Here is a 16,846-nt window from a genome sequence, read left to right on the forward strand (position 1 = left end):
TAATACATACTGTTGTAGCCCATGGGTCATAATAATATATGCCCGGCAACAGCCACCAGTAGGATTTTTATGATATAAATTGTAATTGTATTTAACTAATGTCTGTAGAGTAGCTTTGCGTCAGGGGAGTTGAGTAATTGGTCAGATGTTTTGCCCTACTTTGGCCATCAGTGCAAGCTCGGTGGTCTAGAGGTATGAACGCCAGACTAGTGATCTGGAACTTGTGGGTTCGAGTCCCATGCAAGAATTACTTGCAAATTTTTCTCATATACTTAGTATAAAGATACAAATTACGTCATGAGTAGGACATCTGAGTTATCAACTAACTACTGTGCATGTTATTAATATGCTCCAATGTTAAATTTAATTTACATTTATTTGTTCTACCAGAACAACAAATCATACTGAGTTGGCACTTGAAGGGTAATGCTCACTTTAGTTGAAAATGGATATACAGTATATATATTAAGTCATGTTTTTGGTATCAGGACGTATTAACATTACAAAAGGTATAAATATTTCAAATTCACACACTAAAAACACTTTTATTTATTTGTATTCAATAGTACAGTAGCATTTATAATGTACTAGAGCAGTTGCCTAAAAAGTAACAATATGAACAGTTTTCTATTGTTGTTTTTAATAACCTTATATATTCAAATTGGCATATTGATATTATACTCTATTGCGAAACCGAAGTATCGTTACTGAAATCACGGAATCTGTGCATGTAATCGCTGAATTTTTTAAGCATAAAAAGCCGACAGGTCAGACAAATTACCGGCAATGAACTTCAAACAGATAATAAATCAAATAACGCAAGGCAAATTGAATTGATCAAAATACAAAGTAACATTTATTTTGACTTTATTTTCGACTAAATTTTATTAGTAGTACTGTATTTTAGTGGTTTTCCATGTACTTTAGCCATTTTATACTTTAAATATAACAAAAAAAAAAATGTTATAGTGTAAGTACAGTATACCTGTATTAAGGGTCTTTTTTCACACCTGATGATTCCGACACGCTTCTGGTCCAGCGCGAGCAAATCAAATGTCAATATTTCCACGTGGGTATGCACCAATTGATATGCACATAGCCGCATGAAAATGAAACATGTTCAATTTGATTTGCTGGTGCCAGAACTGTGCCAGAACTTTTATGGAGGTGAGGAGAAAAATATAAGAAAATTATGAAAAGGGGAGGATAATAAATATGGAAATATCAACATTGAGAATTTACAAATATTCATGATTAAAATATATTGATCATGATAATATTATTATATGAATAAAAAAAATATACAAACGTTTGTAAAGAATTCACAAGAATGTGTGCCGTTGATCTAAACACATAAATTAAAAGTTATACCGATAGATAATTAGCATGTAGATTTGTTGTTAAATGCTAAGATGTAAACGCAATGTAAACAAGAAATATTTCTTACAAAAAACGCCGCTCGACATTTTAACATTATTGTTCTTTTGATTAATATGATTATTAACAAGGCCAACAGCCATAAGTCGTGTGCTAAAACGCATAGTGATACCGGACCGACAGACCAACATAGTGAACTATAGAGTCGCGTCCGCGCGACTAAAAAGATGTCCTTTAATCGCAAAAATACATACAAATCACAGATAGTTCTTTAATTATGAATCACATGCCCATTTTTTCACTAGTTAATTGTATACACAGCATTTGAAAGAAGACATGTGTACCTTTCCAACAATGTATTATTTGCCAAAAAATATTAATCTACTAATTAAAAAATGGCATTTAAAAATGGTCAATTTTGAACTTCAATGTGCTGTAGCCTGGTTGTGTGTGACCTCAACCTGTACTGTAGGCATGCAACTGAATACCCTCTAGAGACAACGTGACTTCACGGTGGTATATACAAGGGAGAAAATTCTTCCCAGTCTGTTGATTCGCGTCAACCAATCAAAGGGCGAGATTCCAAAATCGTTCAACCGTGAGCCCTCATAGACTCTCTTTTCCCAGACGTTTTTTGGGTCCAGCAGCTGGGACCTATAAATTATAGTCGAGTTTACAAATTCGCAAAACTGTCAGCCTTAGATACTAAAGCTACTGCTATGAAACAGTTTATTAATGAATATGTCCTCCTGGGACATAGCTGGCTAGAGCCGCAGTGCGAAAAATAATACTGTATTGTTGTAGTACTGTAGGTATACCCTGTAACAGTACAAACCCTCCATTGTTACACCTCTATTCAGTGGGCAACCCATATTAAGAGGACATATTCCTGTGAAACAAATGAGTGTTAATATATACAGGAGTAACCAGGGGACAATATGTTGAGGTTGACAATAGGTTGTCCTTGAAAGGGGTTCTCATGTTTAAACTTATAATGGTGCTAAAAATATTACAAATTCTTAAGTGAATATAAAACATTTTATTTTATTTTTATGTAATGGTTTTTATATGAATTCCATTTTAATTCAAAGTAAAATAATCTTGGTAAAAATTAAAAATTCCAATTTATATTCAAATTACCTAAATTAAAGACCCCTTCCCTGCAATTTTGGACGTTTTTTGGAAAATAATACATATATATCACTTTAAAAACATTAAACCATGTCATTCCTTGTCTTAAATGTACGTTTTATGGTAAATTATGATAAAAAGTGAGAAACAATGCACTACCTAAGTAGCTCGCGGCGATCGACCTCTCGTGGACGGTCTTAGGCCTAGCCTAGCTAGGCTTAGTTTTGTAGGCCTAGCTGGTAAACATCGGTAACGTACGAACATCATACGCTAGCTATATACCTAGCCTGACGTTGTATAGTTGCTGCATTAATTGTCTTTCTATTTTTGCCAGACTCCGTTGATACAAATTGGGGAAAACCCGGTATTTTCGCTGAAAAGTTAGGAGTCTTCCATTTGTTTTGGCCGGCACGATCGATCGAAAAGTGGGCGAATTACAGGTGAAAAACAAAAATATCAATCCGCGCGCAATGCATTTTGGGATTTATAGCGGGCCGCTATAATTATTAGAATCGACTTATTTTTCACATTTTTAACCGTTTAAAGACGAAAAAAGTTATCGCAATAGGACCATATAGTATTATTTTTACATTAAATATAGTTTGTGATCTTAAATTAGATCTAAAAAACGTAGGGAAGGGGGCTTTAATGTCATGGATTTTCTAAAAAAAATAAAAAATAATTGATCAGTGATGATTGAGAATATGTAAAATACAAAAAAATATATAATAAGATGTATTTATATATGTATAGTATATAAAACAAGATGTAATTGCTATAAAATCCCTAAGGCCTACATAAAAAATTGATTAATTCAGATGTCACCTATGTTTTAGATTTGTATATTTTATTGTATCCGGCTACGGACTTATTTCATTACTTCTCTATCTGTAACTTCTATCATGTTATAATAATCATGATTTCTTTTCTATTTTTTGGTCAATTTCCATCATCTTTCATCCATCATCAATTTTTGTTATACTTTTAATGAGAGTTTTAGTTTATTTATTAAAGATGAATATATCCTGAAATGAAAAATTCAAATTAACTTTTGATGACTGTACAATATGAACATTCAAAGTCAGACAAATTAAAAGTTGAATGTTGTAAAGCATGTTTTCTAGTCAACGTTGAGTTGTTATGAATTGGGTTAAGATAACCAGATCCAGCAATTTCACTGGAAAATGCAATACATTGCATAGTTTGGACCACTGAAATGTTAAAGATTGACAGGAAAATCAACATTAGAAATCATTAAAACAATTCAACGATTCCAATTGTTCTTCAACTATACGATCGTTAAAACTGATTAAATGGTTCACAAAAGTTACAACATCGTATTTTGCGGACAAAATACGTACGGGCTGATACTTCTTGAATTCTCACAATATTTTTCACCTTTTTTTGTATACTTGTAAGGTCTGATTTTGTTAAATTACTACATTTTAATAATTTTTGTCTTTAATTTAAGCATAGAATAAGATATCATCATAAACATGTCTTTAGGCCAATTTACAGACAAATCATGGACGGTTGAGTGAAAATTAACCGCTCATGACAAATACAGCTTCTATACATACCTACATGGTTTTCCACTACCGTTACAGCTTATCTGTGTAAATTTAGGCTTGCTTGTATAGCATCAGAAGCCGGGAATTTTCACATGAAGCGCATGGACGCAGGGGTGTTGCCCGGGCAACACACTTAGTTTCATACTAAATGTTTTTTTCTGCCACTAAATTAAAATTTAGATCCCACTTCATCATAGGCATATATTAACCATTAACGTCGTTATAGAAGTCCAGGGTTAGAAGAGTCTATATGTAAATTGACTGACTGTAGCGTAAAATTAACCGCGCACAATGTAACGGCGGTCAGTGGATTTTTTTTTTTCATTTCATTCAAAATTAGGTCGAATTTCCGTAGTAATTATGAACGTTCCGAACTTTGAAATAACAGTGTTATATATACATATTTTCTTTTCTGGAGTATGGTTTAAGCAACACTGTTGTACAGTACAGTGGATAAATGAAAATGAATTTGGAAATTGTGGTTTTACTGACTTATATTTAGCATTTATTTCAAAATAATACAATTCAACGTTTTGCTCAATATATTTATAGCAGCAGCTTCACATTTTTTGTCTAACTTGTTTAAATTATTAATTTATAAGCCTAGTAATTAATTTGTATTAATTGATTATAATTGCTAGAATAATATTACCTTACCGGAAGTACCTTCATCGGGGACTTCCTCTGACGTTCGCATTGAACGCAAAAAATGTTATCCTTAGTCATGTGTGTTTTACCGGCAGAAAAAATAGGTGGGATAAATACTGCTGATAGATATTACAGTGTCATTTCCGGTGAAAACTAGAGGTGCCATTTATCGTGAATATTACGTGCGAGTGTACCATTTCCGGCCACCTAGAGGTGTCATTTAACAAAATTCTTGGTTCCTATTATGGCCCTGGACTGGGCAACCCCCTTAAAATAGTCCTGCGACCGCCCCTGAAGCGCATGACAAGTCTTGGTTGCTTCACGTCTATGTTTCAAGAGAGTTTATAATGCATCTATAGCAATAGTGCTGTACCCTCTATTTCCTCCTAAACCAAGGTAGATTAATTAATTTTACATGAAATATGTGCTTTTTGTAAAAAACAATGGGTTAATATGGAAGTTCGTTCCAAAGAGAGGAGGCAACAAAGTAAAATGTGTTTCCACCATAACAAGAAACAGACGAAAAATTTAAATTTAATTAAAAATAATAAATATAGAAAACAGAAAGTATAATTCGGAAATTTCTACTATAGAATCTTTAAAGTCTACTATGTTTATAAAATGTATATCAAATATTTAACATTTTCGTAGTAAAACTGAAATATTAAACTCCACTCTTGTGTTTGTACATTAATTTTAGAATTAATCTATGTGAAATTGAAATGCTAATCCATACCTGAGCACAATGGTATGTTATTGAATCTTAATCCCTAGCTTTAGACAGCTACGTTGCATTTAAATTAGCATATACAATATTGTAGCAGTGTGCCGCTTACTATCAAAGTTCACATTAAGTTGTTCATTTTCACTGACTATGCAATGTTAATTTTTTTCATTTCAAAAGAAAGAAAACAAATAATGATAAAAAAACTGGCTTGCGTATTAATATTTTATGTGGTTGGTAAAAACCTGAAATCCAACGCAAACAGCGCGGCTCAGTTAGACTTCCCACGTTGTGACTTAAGTCGCTATTTGGTTTCGAATATCATAAAAGCACACTTGTTTGTAATGACTGTCAAACTACAATATTCTGATGAAAAACACTGAATGCCTTATAATTATGTAGAAAGAAAGTCTAATTATAATTCTTATTAATTTCTTTTTAATGAATGTCAATTTACTATCATGTGATGGTTGAAGTTAAACTGACCAGATCTCTGGTGCCTGAGCAAAGAAGCCCCCAACATCTTTTTTGGTCTTTTCATCTTCCTTTTTTAGTCATTCTTTTTGTCAACGTATTTGTATATGCATGAGTCACCGTCATTAAACAAAGTTTAATAAAAAATTTTTATTTAAAATTGGTTTTACATGGAGTTAACATAAGAGGATCTTTCAGAACGAAGACCTCTGCGTAGTGGGGACATATGGTTTTCATTCATGTTTTCTTGGTGAACATACATCGTTTTTGTTCAATTATAAGACTTTAGTTCCAGAAATTTACCGCTATGTTTACTACAGGAGTTGAAACTTTATGTTCAATAAAGACTACAATTTTCTATACATTAATTAGTAGTAAAGAAAACATTGTTGTAGCTTACAATCTGAAGTAAACAGAAAATGAGTACTGAAAAAAATCCAAGAATAAATAAGAATAATAAATAAACATGTAAGAAAGATAAGAATCCTCAAGAGGAATCAACTGGAATAAGTCATAAAGATTTAATACCAATCAACAAGCTAAATTATCTTTTAATGAGCCGAGTAGGCAGATTCTTTATCAGCTATACATGGCAAATCAATGCTTACAAGTTCACAAATGCTCATACAGATGTACCAAAAGACGACACTAGATGCCCGCTTCATCAGCCAAGCATTCTCAATAAATGGAGCGTTAAAAGAAAAACACATGGGCCATTGATGGAGGTGTCTTTGATGTACAGATAGTAATTATTAGAAATTCAGCATTTTACATCATGGTGCAATTCCCTAAAATATTGGTAATCATTTAAATTTACAGATTATTTCTTTGGTTTTTGTTTAAAAGTGTCTATAATAGGAATCATCAGTAACTTATTTCTAAATTAAATTAAATAGTCTTTATTGAAGAACTGAATAGTATATTTTCTGTGGAAGTTTCGGAAATTTCATGATTCAAGTCCATGCAGACATTAAAATGGTATATTCTTGAACATCTTATTTTATGTTGAAATATGAACAAAATCAGAAAAATTGGCTGTTTTCCCCAATTCTGCTGTATTGTAGGCCTATTTGATACTAAAGTACATTGAGAGAACAGTTAAGAAAAAATATAGAAAAGTATTTCTAAAGTTGGATTCAGCAGTATTTAATTTAATACAACACGATTTCTTTACCCAGTGTAATCTATAGTTTTCTTCTACCAGGCTGGCCAACCAATAACAAATTTGAGAATTATAACAGTACTTTATATTAAAATTAGTCTTTCAGTTTAAATTATCCAATAAACATCTCAAATAGCATTTTCTAAGAATAAACCATGCATTTAAAAACAGAAAAAAAAACACCTCTTAAGTAGGCCTATCTTGAATTTAAACAAAGCAAAATTATACAAAACACAAGGTATTAATGAAAAGACACCAGTCAATGACTCCTCTGCCACAACTCAATCTACATGTAGTTCACAGTTGGTCATTTGCGGAAAAGACCTTGTGTACAAAATCTTCCTACCGCGCAACCCACAGCTTAACTGTTTTATATTTATACAAAGAACCCTCAAGGACCCTTTGGGAACCAAAAAAAAGTGTCCCCTTATAACAGTTGTAAACGTCATGCTTCTCTCGATAAAGGATCTTCTGAATAGTGGGTTGGCCCTTTCATTAATTTCACAGGAAAGTGTCCTGTTAATAAGGGTGTTCCTGAATGTCTAAAAGGAGTGGTTCTACTGTATTCATAAGCTTTTTTATACGATTTATGAATTTTCAGAAATTTGACAAGAGGAGTTTTAAAAATTAATAATATTATCAATAATAATACGCCTTATAGTTTCTTCAATGACTTGAGGATTCATTGTGTATCTCTCATAAGAAACGCTAAAAAGGTATAAAGAATTATGCAGTAAAATGTGGTGGCAATAACAATAACATTCTGCTGCTGTACTCTAATCCTATGGCTTAAGAATTCCGCTTTGCAAAATCAAGGCATCCGATAACCAACAGATCAGCTACAGTTCCCAGGGCCTCATAGAAATAGTTTTTTTAAACAGTAATCCCTCGGATCAATCTACTTCAATAAAAACTGCATCAGCAAGTAAAAAAAAAAACCAACAAAGTATCCGTCTACTTTAGTTCATCTGCAAATGTCAAGCTAGGTCATACCTGATGGTACGTCATGTGACTTGCGCACACTGTTTGATGAGTTCATACCAATCTGTGCTATCACTGTACATTACAATATTACATCTGAAGTGTATTAATGTTAATAATATCTTATAGTTCAGTTGGTCGTCGTTCATTGACGCGGAACTAGATATCAATCATATTGGTGTGGATCTATCATGTGTTCACATAACTTGCTTCATTGAATCCCAATTGTATGAAGACAATTCACTAATAATCACAATTTGATGAGAAGATTTTTGGATCTTTTTTCTTATACTCTGTTGGTTTAATACTAATAGTATAATGAATGTTTATGCAATGGTACAAATATTTTCATGAAGTTTAACTGAAATGAAAATATTTGTCCCATTACACAAAAATAAAATGTTTATACTGTAACATAAATAGTAGGCCTATAGGTAATGCAATAGAACAATAAAATATAACATTTACCATGCAATAGAACAAATAGTGAATGAAACTTTAACCAATCAGATAACAAGGATACACTGGATTTGAAATTGTTGTCATAATAGTAACATCTATCTATCTATCTATTCCACTCATTAATGTAAAAATTTATTATGTGGAATCCAATTACCAACATCCAAATAAGTTTTTGTTTACTTTCCAGACTTTATAATGGTTCTCCATTCACTACCTGTATGCCAGTCACCGTTGCAAATTTCTTTCTTTTTTTTTTGTACACAAAGAATTCACATGATCAGCTGAATTGAATTCACTATACCAGACAGATCAGAAAGCAATCAGGCAAAACTTAGGTTAAACGTATCAAAAATCTTTTGTAAAGTGACAACCAAATTGAAGTAACAGGTTTTGAATTTGACGTCGTGCACTGACTGAATGTGTTAATGGCGCATCAGTTCACAGATTTACGAGTAGCAAATACGTCTTACAGTAAATGTCCATAGGCTATTGGATGTGGCGTTTGTAGTCTTGTCACAATGGATTGATTAAAATCATGATTAAAAACAAAAATACATAAAAATGTCTAATGAGCATATTATAATTGGATATCACATGGGTTACTTGTTATTTTAATGATACACCTGCAAGCCTTTACAATTATAAAAGTCAATTAGCATTTGTAAAAAAAATCAAACAGAAAATTACAATGAGTCTGTAGAAATTTATTCTGCAAACATTTTCAGACTTGTGTATAGTAAATACTGCAAGATGTCAAGCGATTTTATTTTTTAAAAATAGGAAATAGGAGGCAGCAGACAACAATTTAAGTTTAAATAAGGTTAGGTAGTCTTCATTGATACCGTTCAAATGCAAACCTTTCAACTCTCCCAATAATCGAGTCATCCTCCCATTAATGTATTTTGTCGTCCTCTATTATTTGGTTAGAAGACTTGAACCTGTACTGATTTTATAGATGGTTTACCGTTCAGACACTCGACTTATCAGAATGAGATGAACTTCTTCTTCTACCCAAGCCAGATGTGTATACAGTACTCCAGTCTAAAGTCCTTATCTGAGAAGACTTAACCTGTGTCAATTTATAGTTATGGTTTGTGGTGCACCTGCCTACCAATCGGCCAGTCAACTCATCAGAATTATGTTTTATTTGGCAGCAGAGCTCATTAGAAGCGCATTGCTAACAAAACATTAGTATTATTATGTCATTCATCAAAGTTGTACCGCTACCTATCTGAGCTTGTGCAGATTTACTTATGTCAGACTCTAAATACTACAACGTTTTTATAGTTGGAGAGTTTTTGCTGAGGTAGCTCCAATTCCCTACCATTTTCAACAGACAATGTGTTATTTGAACTATTTTAAGACCCAGTTGAAGACTTTTCTGACAAGCATTTAGATCTAACATTTCCTGTCTTGCATAGTACTGTACACTGAAAGCCTACCTAAGTTATATGCAGTTGTAAGAATGAACTATTTTATACTACATTCATCGTGGAAAAAGAGAGGAAGAATTGGCAACAAATTGCCACCTTTCTTAACAGATCATGTTCAGAATTTAGAATCACCATCTTTCACGTCAAACAATGGTTTTTGGTTAAACAATTATATTTTTTCTACTTATAACTTATCACTGTAAGTGAATAACTTTATTATAACTGCAAAATGGCCTATTCAAAGTCTGATTTTATTAATCTTTATTCTTCATGTTTTTTGGGAAGAAAACGTAATACATCTTTAATAGGAATTTCCTTTTTCTGATATTTGATTTGAAAGAAGGTTCAGTCTCTAAAAACATCTTGTGTCAGGCAAAAGTTTGAAGAAAATGAAATATAAATAATCATTTATAAGTAAAAAGAAAAATTACAATATATAGCATAATTAGTGGTGACCTTGAACATGAAGTTGTAATGTAATTCTTATTATTAATGTCAATGACATTTACTAAAGTGAATGATGTATTGAAATTAGTCATTAGATACGCTTAATTAGTATCAAGCTTTTGAACAAAACTACACGTAGAACAAGCTTCATAAGAGATCGCATGATTTACTATAGTAGTGGGGTTAAAGGGGTAAATTTTATATTCTATTACACTACAGTACAGTGATCGGTACGCTGATGAAATGGAACATTATAAATATATTGCCTGCTTAGAGGTGAAATATAAGATTTGACATCCATGAGTGATTTTTAAGGATTATATATTTTCCTGAAGCAAAGCTGAAAGAAATAAAAGTTCTGAGAAAAAGTAAGAGAAAAAGGTAAAAGTAAGAGTAATCATCAAATTAAAAAACTAATTAACTGGCTAAAAGTTTTACCAATGAAACAAGAATGATAAAAGAGCTAAATTGCTAAAAACATGTAAAAGCCTGCAATGTAATCAAAGTATATTTAAAAATAATCTCAACCTCTTGATTTTTTGCCATATTTTATACCCAGGCCACTTACAACTCTGTGTGGAATACATTTTGATATGAACAAAAAGAAAATTGCTATATAAGTCAATTTGCAAAAAAATTACTCTCAGAAACAGGCTGTGTAACAACTGAAATTTAAGCTTGAACCGCAAATTACTTTATAAAAATGAGTGTTTATTCGTCATATAAACCAATAATAATATTGTGTAATTAATATTATAATAAAAGAACCATAATAAGCATTGTTAGTAATCTCATAGGTTTACCACAGGTTGATAACGTTTCAAGGAATAAGTAAGGAAATAAAAGATGTTCACTTCTGTATAGTGGCTGAGCAATTAAGACGGTCATCCATAGCCTTATGACAAAGGTTCAAGGCTTACTCCCTCTTTGTTTCTGGTGGTAGGACAAGTCTTCTCGGATAAGGACTATAAACCGTAGGTCTGTGTACACAAAATGCATGGACATGATGTGGGGGAGCATGTAGTGAAAACGAGTAACATATAGCTTACAGTGATTCCACTACAATGATCGGTGGAACATTATTGTAAGTATTATTGTAGTTTTACACAAAAGGGTACTATAACTGTCGATTTTTACTCAAAACTACAAAATTATATTTTTCGTCGTATATGAATATGTTAAATGCTTAAAAACTTTTATTTCTTTATGTTTAATTCAGACATTCTATATGTCATGGGTTAATACGAAAGGCCTTTACAATGAACTTATGGATTTAATGGCCATCATATAACCATTAAAAGCAAGTCTCTCCAGCTGCAACACACTATATAACCATTCATTTTGCAAACAGATTATAAATTGCCTCATCTCCAAACATCTCTAGGTTTATTATCAACAATTTCTTTTAAATGTTACATAAATAATCAATTAAATTATCAAATAAATTTTATGAGAATATATAAAAATGCTTTTCATAGATCATTGATCATCAAGATAATTATTGATCAAAACATTTATAAAATGATTCATTTTCAATCTTTTTTATTCATTATTTAAATGAATGTATGTAATTGAAGGAATATTTCATTAGTTGAAAAATTGACTGTTTTATTCGACAGGGTGGAGTCAATGAGGATGAAATTCAATTATCCCAATGAACACAGTATAAAACATTCATTATTTGTTTCGTTTACTTCTGTAAGTAAGTAAACTTTTATCCAATTAGTAGTTGATTCCATTAATGTCAATAACTTGGTAGGAGGCTAGGCCATTCAAAAAGGCAGTGCTCCGATTTATTTTTTTTTTTAAACTATTTATTTTGTCTTTTTATAAAATAATTATTTTTTCTACGGAATCATTTTATTAAATTTGAAAAATGACCTATTCAAAGTCTGAATAATCATTTTCGTTTTTTCTTGTTTTTTGGGGACAATAAATCATTAATTAGGTTAATTCTATTCAGTAGATTCCAATTTGTTTTCTCGGCCACTTGTATCAGGTTTTGAGAACATAAACCTCTTGGTCTAATTCTTATCTTGAGAGACATTAGAAAAGTGCAGATTATACTGGGAATAAATTACAAACTTATTCTTTGGCCTGATTGATTGCGATAAGTTTATCTTCAAATCCATGTCTTTATCAATGTTGAAGATATTGAATTTAGTCTAGTAAACATACTGATAGTATGATTTAACTAAACCTTACTAGTACAGTCAGTAATATTATCTCATCCAGCAGATTATCCTTTACCATCGTGAGGCGTCGTGAAGACTTCCTTGTTTACTGTTTATTATAGTAGGCACACTTTTCACAAAAGGATAAGAAAACACAATAAACAAAACTGGATTGAAATCAATACGATAGAATAAAACAGTCACAACAATTTGCAGAGCTTTCGAGCAACACCAGCTAGCACCTTCATTATACAAATTAATATTCATGAAGACTGGTTTAATGATGTATTGTACCCCAAAACATAAAAAACAAGAGCAATCAGATATTTCCCCGGGCTGATAACCAAGGTGTAGTAAACCAAAGAATGTAATATTTATTGGTGCAACAAAAGTCACAATTTAATCATCATTGCACAAACTAAAAGTGGTCAATAATTGGAATCCTGGTTCTGTATTGGAGTATAGTAGGTATAATACCTCCCATGGGGTGGTGGTAAATGTGGAAAAGATCCATCTTGTAGCTTTGACGTATGACCTAAAATTAGTAAAACACTAAAAAGTGGTCCAGAATTGGGATCCTTGTCTGTATTGTGCCTCCAAAATTAAATGGAGTCTTCTGTGACCAAATCTATACTGTGGTTTAAATTAATTTGGTAAAGATCTGTCTTTTACTTAGAAAAAAACAAAACACACACACACACAAACTTGCCAATAAATATCACACAAACAATATAACCTCCTTGGTGGCGGTAATAAAGATGTTCATGATAAAATAATTTTTGGTCAAAGTGAATATAATGTGATATTGAAAAAAAATTCTTTAAAGAACAAAATTGTTTTTTAAAGGGAATGCTATGTCTTTAACAAAGTGGAACTTAATTAGCTAGATTAGTGAGACACAACCACACTACCATGATTCAAATAATCTTTAATTAAGATATAGATAGTTGTAGCAGTACTTAATTCTAGTTTAATGTATGTTTTCTAAATCTACATCAGTCCTTATCAAAATGATGAAAGAAAACCGCTACATATTATTTAAGCTAACTAATAATTGATGACAATGCAGATTCCCAGACAGGATTTGATTCAAAGACAATTTGTACTTATACTAATCATGGGTTCTGAGAAAACTGTTTGTACTGTTTTCAGAATTTTACTAATTTTATTTTAATTTATAAACTAAGCCAATGTTTATTAAACTTTAATGAAATAAAAAGTTATGTTCTTGATAATCTTCTGTAAGATTAATTTGTCTAGTCATCTGACGAGCAGAGTTCTCAGGTATCCGCTAGGATATCGCGACATACTCAGTAGTCCTTTAAGTGAACAGCGCCACCTATCGTCGACTGTTTCAAAATTTGTTATCCAATCTTTGTCAAAATGAATAACTATCGAGTACAAGTACAAGTTATTATATGAGAAAATTATAAACCTAATGGTTTTTGGTTTAAAATTAATGCAAAGTTATTTATTTAGATATAACACTGGAGTTCATATACTTGGTTATGTAATATAACTTATAATGTTTACATATTATTCGCCACATTTTCAAAATGTGTAACCAAGCCAAAATTGATTGTTTGACCACCCTAAACTAATTTCTGAAGTAAAATTCTCTGGACCTCAAAGTGCATACGAAAGTTGATCTAGCTACTAGAGTAAGTTGTATTTGATATCATTTTAGATCAGATATATATATATATATATATAGGGTTAGGTTTAGAAATATATATAGGAAATAAATTTTAAAATGGCTTAATTATAATGTTTAAATCAGATTATATGCAGGGTTAGGTTTAGTAAAAAAGGTTTGAGATAGGTAGTATACTAATATGTTTATATATAGGAATGGTTGAAACATTTATTACTTAAATATGACATGTAAGGAATGATTAATTGTTTTGATTTTTTTATAATTTGTGGGAAATATTTTATATTAAAGAAAGACTTAAACATAAGGAAACGTTTATAAATAGGGATGATTTGATTTTAGGAATGATTATTTAGTATTGATATAAATATAAAGAAGGACAGAATCTTAGTTTTATTTAATTTTAAACGTTCAATGAAAGTGTAGTGATCAATAAATGCAGTAAATTGATGTCATTTAATTAGAGTATTTATTCCATACTTTTTAATAGTACAAAACTTTTTTAATAGAAAAAATGTAACTCAAAATGAATAAAGCTATAGAGTGTAACATTATAAAACTGTATGATATATAATCTATTTGTAAATGTAAAAATGTCTACAAAAAATATATAAAAAAAAAAAAATTGTAGTAAATAGATAAACAATATTCAGTATAATTTTTAAAGATATTACACCTTTAACTTAATATGTGTGATATGCTGTAAGTATTTGTGGTTAAATTGTTGGTTCTGTTTTATCAGTGGTTTAATCAAACTTGGTTTTAATAAAAAAGCTTTGCTTATTATTATTATTATTACTGGTGACCTTTTTCTTTGGATTGTGTTTAAATTGGATCATACGTTTATTAATGAATTTACGACTGTAGCCTATCTTCTTTAACCTTACTGAAAAAAGGGTCATAATGCGTTGAAATTCTATTATGTTGCATGATAGTCGATTGTATCGGTGTGATTCAGTTTTGATGATACTTTTAAATATTGCGGGGTTATGGTTGGATCTTTTATGAATGTATGTATATTTTTGGTATGGTTATTGATATATTGAGTAGTGTATTTTGTTTGTTGACAATGTTGTATAGTTGATGGAAATGTGTGTGTCCAAATATATCATATTTGTGGTATTAAAAGTAAAGTTGAGTGGAATATTGTGTGGGTATATGTTGGAGATGGATTTAATGAGATTAAGAGAATTCATTTGAAGGTTTTTAATAAGTGCGCCATTGTCTATGTAACAGGTCTATGAACGGTTAATTTGAAATTTATTCTTTAATTTGGTAAGGATCTAATTTGTTTAAAAGGAGGGTTAAATTAGCGATTTGGGCGCTGTTGTATGATCCCATAATAATTCCTGGTGTTTGTCTATAAAATAAGGTCCTGCTTTAAAGTATGCGTTTTTATTAATTATGTTGTTTAATTTTGTACGATATAATTTGGTTTCATTGTTAGAATTTAAAAGATTGCAAACATTTATAATGGCGTCATGGTATTTTGTATTGTGAGATTAGTATAAAGACTTTCGAAATCCCATGTAATAAAGAATTGTGTAAATGCAATGTTTGTTGTGTTCTGTTGAAAAAAAAAATATTTGTTAATTTAAATAAATTTAATATATTAAATAAAAATAATAATATATATAATTTATACAGATATCGTTCTTAAATAATTGATAGTGATATGAAAAATATATATATGGTAGATAAGTAAGGAAAAAAGATATGTAAATTTTGATAGATTTAGTGTGTGGGGTCAGGTTAATGGTACGATGTGCATGATGCCAAGTTGTTTACTGTGTGAAAAGTGTATGATTAGAAGTGTATCGTACATTAATTAGATAGAAAATATAACATAGGTAGGGTATAAATAAGTAGTGTAGGGTGTATAGAAAAAAGAAGGGGTTGTTAGTTAACGGAAAGATTTTGAATGTGGAATGACATATTATGATGGTTAACTTCCACTAGAGATTTATAACATTATTCAAATGTTTTGCCTGCTTTACATCACTCCCAGTAGCCTTGAATCTTTCGAGGTCATCTTTGATGTCTTTCAGAGTTCTTAATTCTCCCGAATCCAATTCTCCTAGTGGTTGCAATCTTGTACCCAGACAAAATAGGCAAAAGTGACGACCTAAAGTGATCAATATGTACGTATGATACTGATAGGTGTATATAGTTTTTGTAGGCTAGTAAAATCATAATGAATTAAGCTTTTTTATATGTATTTTGTCTTTATGGAATAAGCGATCATTAATATCTTTCTGGTCTTGTTAACCCATTATTACTTGTCTGAAATAAATAGCATATACTAACTGCTTGCTCCAGAGAGTCCATATGTGCATCACTCATATTCATAATCACCAAAAGCGAAAATCTCTATTTTCTTTCCACTGAAAATATAAAAGTACAATATTTATCAACTTTAAAGATATGCTTTAAGTTTAAAACTCGCTGTTTTTGACTTGGGTATAAAAATCTGATTTAATTAATCATTTAGAGTAACTATCTTGAATCATTCACTTACTTCCACACCATCTTTTCAAGTTCTTCAACTTGATGCTGAATTCTTTCCATTCCTGTTTGCAAATTATATTGAAAGTCTCCTGCCTCCCAT

At 30.9% G+C, this 16,846-nt stretch overlaps 1 long non-coding RNA gene across 1 annotated transcript; it reads right to left on the bottom strand.

Annotated features, from left to right (window-relative positions):
- Positions 1-1,118: 1,118 nt before the first annotated feature.
- Positions 1,119-16,621, bottom strand: LOC144842728 (uncharacterized). The gene is made up of 3 exons (XR_013612166.1): positions 16,546-16,621; positions 1,310-1,345; positions 1,119-1,156 (listed from the first exon to the last, which is right to left on the bottom strand). It is a non-coding gene; the product is annotated as an uncharacterized LOC144842728 (long non-coding RNA).
- Between the last annotated feature and the right edge of the window lie 225 nt (positions 16,622-16,846).

Source organism: Antedon bifida, chromosome 5, assembly GCF_963402885.1.
Source record: "Antedon bifida chromosome 5, ecAntBifi1.1, whole genome shotgun sequence".
Taxonomy (NCBI): Eukaryota; Metazoa; Echinodermata; class Crinoidea; order Comatulida; family Antedonidae; genus Antedon; species Antedon bifida.